Below are 13,062 nucleotides of genomic sequence, written 5' to 3'. Positions count from 1 at the left end.
AACATTCTCGTAGGTTGTATTTGCTAAAAGACGTCAATTAAAGATGCTGAGAATTCTTTCATGAGAGACCGGACGCATCGCAACTCCGGGATAGAGCCTCGCATGCTCTGCAGGACCTCGGCTATGGAGTCACCCAAGGAAGCCCGGGCCAGCAGGTCGTAACGCCCCGCACGCACGCAAGTACCCTGCGCCTTGAGCGCGGATCCATCTCTTCCCCGGGACCTGGAACTGACGCAGTCCCCTAGATTGACTGCACTTGACTGCACTGGATTGACTACCCCACGGGTTACCAACGCTGCAGAGGCCAGCCGCGCGCTCGTACCGTGGCACGTGGCCTCATCCAAGGCTCAACGGCGGCGACATGCTACCTTGAAAAAGGCAGCCGAGGCTGTCCAGGCTCCGGACAACATCGTGGACACCACCTTGTTGCGGCCGGCTTACCGCGGTGTGGCCTTCACCAAGGAGCAGGAATGGGAGCTCGCGGAGAAACTTAGACCATGGACGGGCGTCCTGGCGGAGCGTGTGAAAACGCGCCGCTACGTGGTGGCAGTGGACGTGGATAACGAAGCCACCCTGCGCGCACTTCTTGCCTCTACAATCATCCGTGGCGCCGTGGTGCGCGTCAGGGAGCCTGCTGCCCGCAGCATATCCACGGTCTGGTGTTTCGAGTGGACGCACGGCGCACTCCAGAACAACTCATGGCCGGTCTCGAGTCTACTGTCCCCGTCGTGTCAGCGTCGCTTTCTAGGCGCACTCTGGCCCTCAGATTTTCGGCGCCGGCACCACCGGGGCCAGTCTCTCTGTTCAGGAGGCGTCTGTTGGTTCGAGCCTGCAGACCACGGCCACTGAAGTGCACCCGGTGCGCCAGCGTGGGGCACCGCCCACCTGCGCACTGCCCTCGTTGCGGTGGACCTCACAAGGAAGAATCCTGTACGCGTAAAACGCCGCACTGCACTACTTGAGTCGGGCGACACACGGCCACAAACTCAGCTGGCCCGCACTAGCTGAGAGAACGACACGTGGCCACTTTCCTGGCCACTTCAGTAGTCCCGCTCTCCAGGCGGGCAGTTCGCGCGGTGGTTCAGGCTGAAACAGCGCGCCCTGCGCATCATAGACAACCACCGCGCCAGTGCTCCTACGCGCATGTGGCCGCCCGCGCCAAGCCGCAGCAGCAGCCGCGGCAGAAACAGCAGCAACAGCAGCAGCAGCAGAAAACGCCGGCTCTGCACAGCGCTGCTAGCGTGTCTTGAAGGGGAGGTGTCAAGAACGCGGCGCGCGGCCCATAGAGAGGGGTGGCCCCTGCGCGTTACGGCCGCCAGGGTCAAATCGAGCGCTGCGGTCTGGGGCGCTGTCAGAATTCCGGAGGAGACGGCAGGGTGGTGGTTGTCACAGCGTGGTTTGGGCAGTCGTCATTGCGTATTTCGGTGCGATCTTCAGCGTGTGCTGTCTGAATACCGGTGCTGCGTGCTGGCTGAAATGTCGCCGACGTCAAAGGCAAAAACTCGGAGGTGGTGTTTTGTTCCTGGGTGCGATTGGAGTTACAAATCGTATTCGGAAAAAGTGTCCCTTTTTCCTAGCGCCTTCTTGCCCAGATCAGCTCTCTAAATGTGCAAAGAGTGGGACTTGGGCGAGCTTCTGTACCCATCGGCCTCACTATATGATTTGATTAATACTATTGAATGCCAGGTAACCAAGGAATTCTGCAGAACCCGTCGGCATTCTAGATTTGCTTTCACCATATTTAACAAAGTGAGCACAAACGTGCCACAGATTGGTTGCGTGGAGCACTCTTCGGAGCTCACAAAATCTGTAGTAAGGTTTTTCTGCCTCACCAGGATTCATTTTCTTTTGAAGGGCCTCAACCAAGAAATAAGTGAAAAAATAAAATGAAAAAGAACAAAGCCTTGTGTGATGTGATCCAAGTAGCAAAATTGATCTGCTGGCTGCCATAAAGCCTGCTTGTCCAGGAACATATTGCATGCGTTTACTGGGTTCTTGTAACATATTAAATGTGCACGAATCGTGGTCGCAGCACCCGACGTTGTAGCTGTACGAGGGATGCTTAATTTCGTTTACGTAGGCAACATGACACCCCCCACAGCAGAAGTAGCGAATTTTCGGGGAAGAAGTGGTTTAAATGGCCCTGAAACCTCACAACAGCGTGCTTGCGATGGTTTAGTGCTGCTTTGGCAGGTGGAAACAATCAACTCCTTTCGAACGTGATAACACCGCCGCAAAAGGTAACGAACAAAAAAAATCCGGTGTTCCTGGCGATAACTACTGCGTTCACCTAGGAGAAAAAAAATTTGCTTATACAGTTTTGCCGAATACATTCAACCCTAGATAAGCACCACAAAATATCACTGCCTTTAGCAGAGATTTTTAAAATATGTGCCTTCGGCAGCAGAAAACTCGCGCAAAGTTCGCATAGATTCCTAAAGATACTGTTGTGTTTCTCCACGCTTATGTGTCAACAGCAGCGTCTTTAATCTTTATAATGTCTAGATGGATGGATGGAAAAACTTTATTTTCGTCAGAGAGCATGTGTGGACGATTCCCTGTCAGATGGCCATCAACCCCTGGCTGATGGCGACCTGGGTGGCCCACTCCACGGCCCTGGTCTGGACGACCGGGTCTGAGCTGGCCAACACGGCCTCCCACTGCTCGAGGGAAGGATCACGCATAATGTCCGCCGGTGGCGGTGCTATGCTACAGCTCCATAATATGTGGTCATAGGTTGCCAATTCGTGACACCATTTGCACTCCGGCGGAATGTCCGGGTAGATTTTGCTCAATACGTATGGGTTGAAGAAACATCTAGTCTGCAATCGTCGCCAGACGCATTCCTGCGCCTTCACCAATTGCTTGTCCGGGGGTGGGTAAATCCTCCGCTCAAGTCTGAAATGATTAGTAATGTCATGAAAGGATACCAGCCCATCTCTCGTGGACCTTCCCGGGACGTCCAGCTCACCTACTCGGCTGACGAAACCTCGAGCATTCATGTGAGCCGTCTCGTTCCCAGGGTTCCCAGAGTGTGCAGGTACCCAGACAATTTCCGTCTCCGTAATCCCTCGCTCCGTGGCCCGATTCAGCAACCGCACCGCTGTGACAGATATTCTGCCCCTCGCCAAATTTCGGATGGCTGTTTTTGAATCGCTGAAGATCAGGTCAGCATTACTACTAGTCATAGCTAGTGCTATCGCCGCTTCCTCTGCAGTTTCTGGGGAGCGGGGTTTGACTGATCCAGAGGCGATCAAGCGTCCTCGCCCGTCCACCACCGCAATTGCAAATGCATCCTTGTCCTTATACTCGGCGACATCTACATAGACTGCCCCGTTGTACTTCCCGTACTTAGCATGTAAAGCTTTGGCTCTTGCCTTCCTGCGGTCCTCATGATGTATTGGATGCATGTTCTTGAGCAAAGGTTTTATGTACAAGCCCTTGTGCATTTCCCGCCTCATCTGAATTTTCGTGTCACCGGCTGGAACGTCAACTCCAATGCCGATCCTTTCCAATATGTCCCTTCCTGCTTTTGTTTTTGAAAGCCTACCGAGCTGCATTACCAAGTGCGCCTCCCGTAGTTCTTCTAGGGTGTTGTGCACCCCTAATCCCAGCAGCCTTTCGGTAGACGCATTTTGAGGCAACCCAAGAGCCGCTTTATACGCCTGCCTAATCATAGCCTCCACCTTTCCTTTTTCCGCCGCGTCCAACTTCAAATAAGGCGTCGCATACACTATTCTACTGAGCACAAATGCCTGCACTAGCTTACACAAGTCTTTTTCCTTAACACCTCTCTTACGATTGGCGATTCTCCTGATTAGCCGCACGGTAGCATTGACCGTATTTTTAAGCCTTTGCAAGGACTCGCTATTCTTCCTGTTTGTCTGCAGATACATACCCAGGATCCTGATCGTTTGGACCTCAGCGACCGGTACTCCCCCCACTTTCACCTCTAAAGGTGGTGGCGGCGTATAGTGCCTCGCATGTATTCCTCTTGGTTTATCCCTCAGAACAAAAAGCTCGGACTTGGGCTGAGAGCACGAGAGTCCTGCTTCCCCTGCTAGCTCCTCCACAATATCCACCGCCTGTTGTAGAGTTTCTTCTAACTGTGCGTCACTGCCTCTTGTTACCCATAGAGTAATGTCATCCGCATAAAATGTATGTTTAAGTCCCGATATCCCTTGCAGCCTGGGTGGTATCTTGATCAAGGCGAGATTAAATAGGAAGGGCGATAATACCGACCCTTGCGGTGTCCCCCTGCCCCCCAATGGGAAGGGATCCGATTTCATTTCTCCGACTACAATCTCCGCAGTCCTACCCTCCAGAAACGATCTGATGTACCGGAAGGTTCTACCCCCCGGTCCTATGTCTGATAGGTTCCTCAATATTGCCTCATGGGTAACATTGTCAAAGGCCTTAGTGAGGTCGAGCCCCAAGATAGCCTTGGTGCCCGTGCCGTACCCAGGATCAACCACGTCTTTTGAGCTGTAACATGACGTCCTGCGTCGATAAATTAGCCCTGAAGCCAATCATTGTTTCAGGTATCAACTCATTGTCCTCTACATAACCCTGAAGCCTGTTCAAGACCACATGCTCCATCAATTTGGCCAAGCACGACGTTAGTGAGATGGGACGCAGATTCTCAATGCAGAGCTTCTTCCCTGGTTTAGGAATAAATGTAATCCTAGCATGTTTCCACTCTGGCGGAATCTCCCCGGCCGCCCAATATTTATTCATCAAATTCGTGAGTGCCCCCACTGACTTGAAATCCAGGTTCCTCAGCATTTTATTAGTAACCCCGTCCGGACCCGCTGCTGACGTGGTACGAAGCTGGCCCATTGCAAACTCCACTTCCGCCACCGTAAAGTCTGCATCCAATTCAAGGTTTTCCTCTCCCGAGTAATCCGGCAAGCAACCGCCCGCCTCTCTGTTTATGTAACGACTTCGGAGTTCGTGTATAAATTCCCCAATCGTGCCTTGATACCGATGCACTAACTTAGCCATTTGCCCCTTTTGCGCAGATTTGGTTGCGGCCGGGTCTAAAAGGTGCCTCAACAACTGCCATGTTTTTTTGCATCCGAATTGCCCATTCATCCGGTCACAAATCTGCCCCCACTGTTGACACTGCAACTCCAATGTGTAGGCTTCAATTTCTCGTTCTAGCTTGGCCATCTTCCTACGGAGGACACCATTATGCCTTTGTTTCCTCCACCTCCGATGGAGACTCGCATGTGCTTCCCACATGTGTAACAATCTAGAGTCAGCCGTAAAGCCCTCCTCCTCCGTCGGAACCTCTTCTGTGGTACTCTTCACGGCCTGCTTGAGCGTGTCAATCCAGGCTCCCAAGTCCTCGATTTCCCCGTTCACTATGTCACTCCTGTATTGCCGAAATCGGTCCCAGTCCGTCACTCGAGTTCCTTTCACCGTGTCTTTGTGCTTAGCAGCACTAAATATCGTGGAAAGGATATAGTGATCACTTCCCAGTGGCTGTCCCGTGTTTACCCACTGTGCATCCCTGATACCATTCACAAATGTGAGGTCTGGAGAGGTGTCTATGCTTACGCTGATTCCTATACTGGTATGATCTAGCGGGTTGTTTAAGATCGTCCATCGCAGGTCCTGGGCAACCTGCCAAAGCTTATTTCCCTTCGGGCTGGCTCGGATGTAGCCCCACTCCGGATGAGGCGCATTGAAATCTCCCACCACGATGAGTTGAGACCTAGCCGCTAGCCGTTGCGTCTTTATCAGAAGGTCTGGCAGGCCCACCCCCTTATCTTTTGGAGAAGAGTATACATTAAGAACAAATAGACTCTTATCGTCCTTTCTTTTGGGCAAAATCTCCAGCAGGACGTAGTCCTCCCTGCTGCTATCTATGGTATGCTGAATCACTGTGGTGTTGCGATGGACTAACACGGCCGTGAAGACGCTCAATACGCCCCCTCGATCAATCTCTGGTGGTGTAAATGTCTTAAATCCCGGTAATTTCACCGAGCCGCTAGCTTCCTGCAAAGCTATAATGTCCGGCTTACTATCCAGATTTTGTATGTGCAACTGCAGGTTCCCCCGCTTGCGACGGAAGCCCCTGCAGTTCCACTGCCAAACCTCAATTTGCTGGCGAGGGGCCATGGTGAAGCCCTAGGTTCACTAACATCTGCTCTTGGCCGACTACGGGAGGCAATCTAACCTCTAGCATAGCATTTAGCTGTTTAAACATGTCCATTACCTGGGTCTGGAAACCCCGCATGTCATTGGTGAAGGCGTCAAGACGCTCCTCAATGTTGCCTAGTCTAGCTTCTATCCTGTCGACCCGGCGATCCAGCCTATCCTGTCTTTCTTCCAGTTTTCCTACTCTCTCCGCAAGGGTAAGCATGTCTCTCTTAAGACAAGTGACTGTAAATACTGGCTGCGGCGTGTCCGCCGCCGAAGTTCCTGCTACTCTCTTTGCACGAGCTCCCTCATCTGCCGGAGGTGGCCTTTTGACCGTCCCCCGATTCTCCACTTTCTCCACTTCCATAGCTGTGTTATCGTCCACGCGAGAAGCGTTCGCCTGCGCCGCTTGCTGTGGGGCTTGGGCCAACGGCGTCTGTACCCTGTCTACTCTGCCGGTTTTAAGCGCGCGTTCCATCTCTGCTATCCTAGCTTCCAACTTTTTGATAGTTTCGGCTTGCTGCAGCACCTGCCTTTGTAGCTCCTTCTCTCGAGCAGTCTCATTTTGGGAGCCCGCGTTGGGCCAGCTCACCTTTTTCCTCGTGGCACTTGGGCTTCTTCCATGACCGGAACCTTGCCCTCCTCCTTTGCCAGGCTCGGGTCCGGGCAGTGGCGGGAAGGAAGCCGACCGGTCCCTGCTCTTGCTATCGCCTCTCGCACCGCTAGATGACCGCTTCCTGGGCCTCGAACGCCGCTCCTCCTTGCCCGTTTGGCTCTTGTCCTCGTTGCTCTGCTGCAGACCCGTCGGCTGCTGACGGGCTAGGCGAAACTTGCAGTTCCGACTTCCCGTGCTGTGCGCCCCATGACACACGATGCAGTCCGGCGTGCAGGTCAGCGACTCTCCCTCCGGTGGTGCAGGATGTTCTTTCCCTCAGCGGCGACACAAATTAGTCTTCGGACGATAGCAAACGTCCGCCCGATGTCCCACTCGTCTGCAGTTATAGCAGGTCTCGACTAACTCTCTATATGGGATCACAGCGTACAGACAGTTCCAATAGATGACTTGCCGGGGAACGCGCTTCCCCCCAAACGTGATCTGAATCGCCTTTGACTTGCCCAAAGGTCTGGCATCCAAAATTTCCATGTCTTCATTCCTCTTCAAGAATCCTGCGCGAATTTCTGCCGTGGGCATCCGTTGTACGCATTGTAAATTACTCCCCGCACAGAATTCTCCGGCGCCGCCACGTACGCCGAAACCGCAAGGTCACGACCACCCAGCTGGAGCGTCTTGACATTCGCATATGCCCCACTACGATTAATACACGGCGTGCTCACCGTCATCGTGTTGTTTCTCTCATTGACCCGCACCAGGTCTTCTTCCACCGCAGTCGCGTTCGTCAGCTTCGCTGCCGCTCTCAGGGCACATCCGAGCTCCCTCGGCGTCACTATGCTCAAGTCCCAATTCTTGGGCCGGCACACAACCTTGAAATCCTTGGCTGGCATCTGAAGAAACGGTCCCCGTTTCTTCCACACCGGCGCTTTCCCCCGCTTGACTTGGGCTGCTACGTGCGTCTGGCGCCCGTCGCTGCCCGCCTGTTTCTCGGTAGGCCTACTCTCGGTGTGCTCCCCGTACACAGTCTTCTTGAAGCGATCTTGCGCCTTCATAACCCAGGCCCATTCTCCCGCCTCGAATTCTTCGGGCGTTATAGATTCTTCCTCAACGGAGTACTCCATCATCTTTAGCCTCGCAAAGGCCCACTACCACAAGGCACGGCCCTGGAGCCCGGCGCCGTAGGCGTCGGCTCGGCCTACAGAGTAGGCCTAATTTTGCCGCACCGTGGTCGAATACAAATCGTGAAGAAAACCCCTAAAAGGGGAACACTTGCCAAAATATGGTGTCCACAGGTACCGGGCAACTTCCCGCAGACGATTCCACAAAAAGCAAGACCAAGGCACAGCGCGTTCCACCGAAAAACGGTCTCAAGGCGGGAGCTCTTGCGGAACACGTCCGCTCAGCGTCCGCTCCTCGCGTCTCCTATAATGTCTAGAAAACTGCGGTGCCTGCCAAAACCTCGAAAATTCTATAAAGCTCGTTTCCTCTACAGCCTTCTCTTTGCTCGCGCAAGCAGACGCGCTGCGCGCGCTGACGCCGCCGCGTGGCAGTCACGCGGAAGGGGCCAGCTTTTCCTGACCGGTTTTCACACCTCCTCTTCCAGACACCCTAGCGCCGCACAACTCGCCACAGCGCCAGTTCCTCCTTCCCGTGGCCAGTCTCCTGATGCGCAAATTCTGCTCATGGAGAAAATCCTGGCCGCTCTGCAGGCGGTCCTCGTAGATCTCCCGGAAGGATCTGATTCCAGACGGAGCTGCTTACAAGCAAAAACGCTTGCCTCAAAGATTGGCCAACGCTCTGGCTAGCGCCGGTCGCACCCCCCCCCCCCCCGGTATCAGTCACGCGGAAGGGGCCAGCTTTTCCTGACCGGTTTTCACACCTCCTCTTCCAGACACCCTAGCGCCGCACAACTCGCCACAGCGCCAGTTCCTCCTTCCCGTGGCCAGTCTCCTGATGCGCAAATTCTGCTCATGGAGAAAATCCTGGCCGCTCTGCAGGCGGTCCTCGTAGATCTCCCGGAAGGATCTGATTCCAGACGGAGCTGCTTACAAGCAAAAACGCTTGCCTCAAAGATTGGCCAACGCTCTGGCTAGCGCCGGTCGCACCCCCCCCCCCCCCCGGTATCCCATCCATCCTGCAGCGGAGCCCGTCCGAATATATACCGAGCTGAACTCAACTCCAAACCGCCCCTATGCTGTCCCTAGCCGAACCAAACCAGACGCTGCCTGTTCTCTGTAGTCTTTTAGATGTATCCAACCAATGTTTATGACTGCGAGGTGTGCGTTTTTCCACATTTTCTCTACGCGCGCAAACTTCAGTCGTCCCCAGTGACGATCTATCATGGCGTTGCGAGAAGTACTCTTTAGTGATTGTAAGCTGAAGCGTTTCTGCAGGTCTCGTCTACGGTTGCGCCCGTCGGTCGAGACTTGCACATTCAGCTGCAGCGGCTACGACGCTGTGCGGCACATCAACCTGCTGCGCGCAGACTTATGTGTAGTGTACGTGGGTGTATCGACGTGGGTGTACGCTGGTTCATCACAGCGTACGCGGAGGCGAGCCGTCGCTTTTTGAACCAGCGTCATTTGCTCAACCGCAAGTTGACGTCTACGCTTAAGAGGATGCCGTCTGTGATCATCCTGCTGCACGTTGCCACTAGTCGAATACTTTTCATGGAGCCAAAGCACTTGCAGAACTTTGCAGTGCCCCTTCACCAATGTCGGCACCTGCAGTACCTGGTTCCATATTTGCCACAAATAGAAGTGACCATGTATCATACAGCTTGCCACTGTTCACAAACTGTCACAAGCAAACTGTTCAGCTCTGAATCGAAGACATTTAATGAATGATGCAGTTTGCTTTGGGTTTCGCATTGCTGACAGTAAACTTCGAGGAACAGCCAAGAACCGGTATCAGACGAGGTAGCAGGCACCTGGCTTGGCACCCATGGAGCTGTGCAATCATGAATGCATTCATCAACGACCAACACAATGGCAATACCAGCTTATTACAACGTACAACCCAATTGTCTGTTGGTCCGCAGTTAGGCTAACACCAAGCTGCAAATTACTGACAGATGTCCAACACACCTGTTTGACAGTACGAGTGTAGGCACACAGTGGTGATCATCAGTCTTCACCTTTCTTGCAGACTGCACAGACCGTGACCTGGCTCCACATTATGTACAGACTTGGCGAACCCAGGCCTTGTGCTCGAGTGAACCGTTGCAGTCACAGCCATGTGAGTGCCCTTTCCAGCTCCCTTGTTCAGGCTGATCAAGCGTGAAGCTGTTCGTTCAACTGAGCGAAATAGCAGATAAACTGCTGCCTCCGCTGCAGCTCTCTAGCCCGCCACATCACCTTTGCAAGTGGGGTCTGCCTCCTGCTGCAACATAAGCCTAGTACTGCGCCCCTTTCCAATGCTGAGGTGTACGTCTTTTATCCACGCCTGTCATTGACTGACACTGTTTGAATCAAGTGCCATGGAGAGCGTTGCCTAGTACCTAGACGCCTAATGAAAAATCAATGCCTCTGGCAGTCAAGCGTAACAGCACCACTTCCTCTTTGGCTCCCTGCACTCCATAGCAGCCTTCCAGAAGATCTTCAGGGCTTGCAGCTGTGTTGTGCAATTTTGTCTTCAACGTTTAAAGCTACAGAACACTCAGTACTGGACTTGCCTCCAAGAACATGTCTCTTCTTGTCTTGGTACCCCGGTTGTCGTGAGATTCATAGGAATCTATGTCTGCGAAACCAGCACCACCTCACATTTGGCGAGCCCAGCATACAAGAATTTCTCAAGGTTGAAATCAATCAAGTTCACAAGCATTGTGCCCGTATCCATTCTGCTGTGGTTCCTTGCATGCCACTGCCTGGGTAGACAAGGAGGCTGGTATTGCACTTCTCTTTTTCAGAAAGGAAAGGAGGGGTCACTTCAATCAGTGCGTCATGTTTCGATGTGATGTGTACTGAGTGAACTTAGTGAATGACTGCACGTTTTCAACTGTTGTGTGTGTATTGCAACTGCAGAAACTGCTTAAAGAGTACAAGTGCAGTGGTGTGCAGGTGTTAACGTTTATACCAAAATTTTAGCTCTGCGCATTCCTTGACCCAGTTCCTCCCTTCATGCATTTTTTGTGGTGCAGAGGCAGAAGGGTCAAATAGCAGGCTACAAGTAATGCTTATCGAATGTCAACATGGGTAGCGTTGGTTTAATGGTCTTACCTGTTCTGTGTACGTGGCAATGTCTGTTCATCGAGAAATATGACACTAAGTGTTTACATGTTGAGTGTATTGCTGCCTCCCCAGGGTCTGCGCTTCTCTGGCTTCTTTGAGAGTGGTATCGCAAACTGGTGTGGAGGAAGGATTTTCTCACATTCAACCATACTTTACCTATGGCCAACCCTATAAAAATTCCCACTGGTTCTTCTCATGCGTTATTGAGTGCAATCTGTACTGGAATGTTATGCAGCCATTTGCTGTGCATTAGAGTTTACACTGACAACGTAGCTCAAAGAGGTGTTCCTAAAAGCCTTGCACCCTGTTACACAAAAGTGTGCTTACGGTGTGGAATGGTAAGTGCTCTGTGTGTGCAAGCCTATAAAGCAGAGAGAAGGCTTCGAAGGGGAAACTCAATACGCACTTTATACATGAGTGAACAGCAAACAAAACAGCGCACTACACATACACCAAGATAAAGCTACAGAAGACACCGCATTCTTATCACACTAATGGTCCTCACACGTAAACCACAAAGTCGCAGTTATAGTCTTGCTACCAAACGCGGGTGGTTCGTACGCAATCTTGGACGCGGCGTACTTACAAAAACCCAGGTGGTACCTTGCTTCAAGAGACGCCGCTCTTCCACGAGAGGAGTGTTGAGGAGGATCAGGTGAAGAGAGACGGTGCTGCCACGTCGCCTTAGCTGGATGTCGGCGTTGGTGACGAGGTCTGGTGACTCGTACTGCTGACGAGGTCTGGGAGGTTGCAACAGCCGCTGGCAGATTCGTCGATCCGGAGGCGTTGTCACAGGGCCCACGTTCCAAAGACAGGGTCAGCGTCGTGATCCACCGGACTGGGGCATCAGCCGGTGGAGACCACACCTGGTCAGTAGGCCTCGCGATTGAACACCTTCTGCAGAAGCTGACGGCCGTGCGCCAACGTCCGCACCTAGAACATTCCTTCTCCTGTCCACGTCACCATCCCTCCTTTTATACGTCCATTTCATTTTCTTCTACTCCCGCCTTGTTTTCTGTTTTGTCGCAGTCTTCTTCATCTCTTCCAAAAATACTACTGCACTCTTTTTTCTTTCCTCTTCTCTTTCTCTCAAGTGTCATGTGCCAATTAACGTGCCTTTCTTTAGGTCCAGTTTTTTACTCATCTTTCTTTTCTTTCTCTCATGACACACCCTGTGGATTTGAAAACTCTATTAGCAATTCACAGTCCAGTGAGGTTTTTTGCTGTTGACATTTGTTGTGCTCCCTTTTATCCTTCTTTAAGCTAACTTGTGAAAAATGTGACTGTTAGCATGAAGCACAACAGATGAGAGCATGGCGTAGTCTCCTTGTCATTCTCATAATTTAATATGTTTGCATATTAGTAGAGGCTTATTTAAGCTCTGAGATGAATTCCCTTTTAACTGCCTGACGTTTCCAGTGCCCTTGTAGTCATGCTCCAATCATCGTTGTAATGATGCTATGGCAATGACTGTGCTTGTCTTCATCTGCCTGCATTGTGACATGTTCTCAATGTAGTCATTTCCAAATCACATAGTGCCTGTCGATGCAAGCGCAGAACGGTCTTGGGCACTGCCCATGCTTCCTGCTGATACTGTTTGCAAGACTCCTGGGGACGTATTACGGAACTTTCAAATAGCAAAGTTGTCAAAAACTTGTTAAAAATGGGTGAGTTAGCCTCGCTCCTATTGGTCGGTCGTAGCTGGCGGCCATATTGCTTTTTTGCGTCATGGGTGGGTTCAGATTATGTCACGGATGTGGTAGAAGTGATGGCGTTGCACTCCTAATTATGCAGGCGCAAACTGACAATTTTTTGTGACCACCTTGAGGAAGTTAATTTCACTGTTGCGTTTGTGACAGAAAATGGCGGCGATGTACGCTGCGATACGACTGAGGCGGCTCCGCCGGCGCGAGCAGCGTCGAAGCAGGGCGCACCAAGACGCGTTTGACTTGCCAGACGAGCTGTTTAGGCGCCTTTTTTGACTGTAGAAGCAGACTGTGAAGTGGCTTTGCGACGAAATCGTCGATGAAGTGGGAGGCGCGCGTGCGATCGTGCTGTCGTTGCGGCGGCAGG

This window comes from Amblyomma americanum, chromosome 1 (genome assembly GCF_052857255.1).
Source record: "Amblyomma americanum isolate KBUSLIRL-KWMA chromosome 1, ASM5285725v1, whole genome shotgun sequence".
Taxonomy (NCBI): Eukaryota; Metazoa; Arthropoda; class Arachnida; order Ixodida; family Ixodidae; genus Amblyomma; species Amblyomma americanum.
This window is presented reverse-complemented; position numbering follows the sequence as displayed.